Here is a 738-nt window from a genome sequence, read left to right as displayed (position 1 = left end):
ATATGAGAAAAAAGCTATGCATAAACTCATGGGGATGCGCGACGGGGGACAGTCCAAGGGTTTCAGACTTGTCGGGTTGGCTTGATAACCGACAGATGAGCCTCATCAGGTATAGGATAGGCATGCATCATGTGCATCTTGTTTGAATTGTTTAATTGTGCATTAACTGGGAATGCCTAACTGCTTATAACATGCTATTTGATATACTTGCTATATGTACTATTTGTATTCTACCTGTGTTTGCTTTTGTTTGCTTGTTTGTCTCTGTAATATCATCAGAGATGGAGGAACGGAGGAAAGGCGGAGAGATTTAGGAACCTAGTTCAGTTTTAGTTAGATTTTAAGGAATCAGTTTAGTTTAAAAAGCCTTAGAAAACCACCCTACTTTATAGCTTCCGTTTTAGTTCTTTAGGTTTATAATCTTACTGTCGGCATTCTAGGATTGCCTCTGACATTTCCAAGACCTTATATTTTATGTGCGTGGCACCTTTACCATGCTGAGAACCTCCGGTTCTCATTCCATGCTATATTATTGTTTTTCAGATGCAGGTCGAGAGGCACTTCGGTAGGCATCTGAAGTTTCTACGGCGAAGTGGTTTACCTTGGGATTCCTTTTTCTTATTTTGATATATGTATATATGTATACGTGTATAGTTTCTCCTCTTATGTATAAAAATGCTTTATTTATGTACCTCTTAGAGGTTTTATGGAGAACCAGGATTATGTATGTGCATTTTT

This window comes from Arachis duranensis, chromosome 2, assembly GCF_000817695.3.
Source record: "Arachis duranensis cultivar V14167 chromosome 2, aradu.V14167.gnm2.J7QH, whole genome shotgun sequence".
In the NCBI taxonomy this organism is placed as follows: domain Eukaryota; kingdom Viridiplantae; phylum Streptophyta; class Magnoliopsida; order Fabales; family Fabaceae; genus Arachis; species Arachis duranensis.
This window is presented reverse-complemented; position numbering follows the sequence as displayed.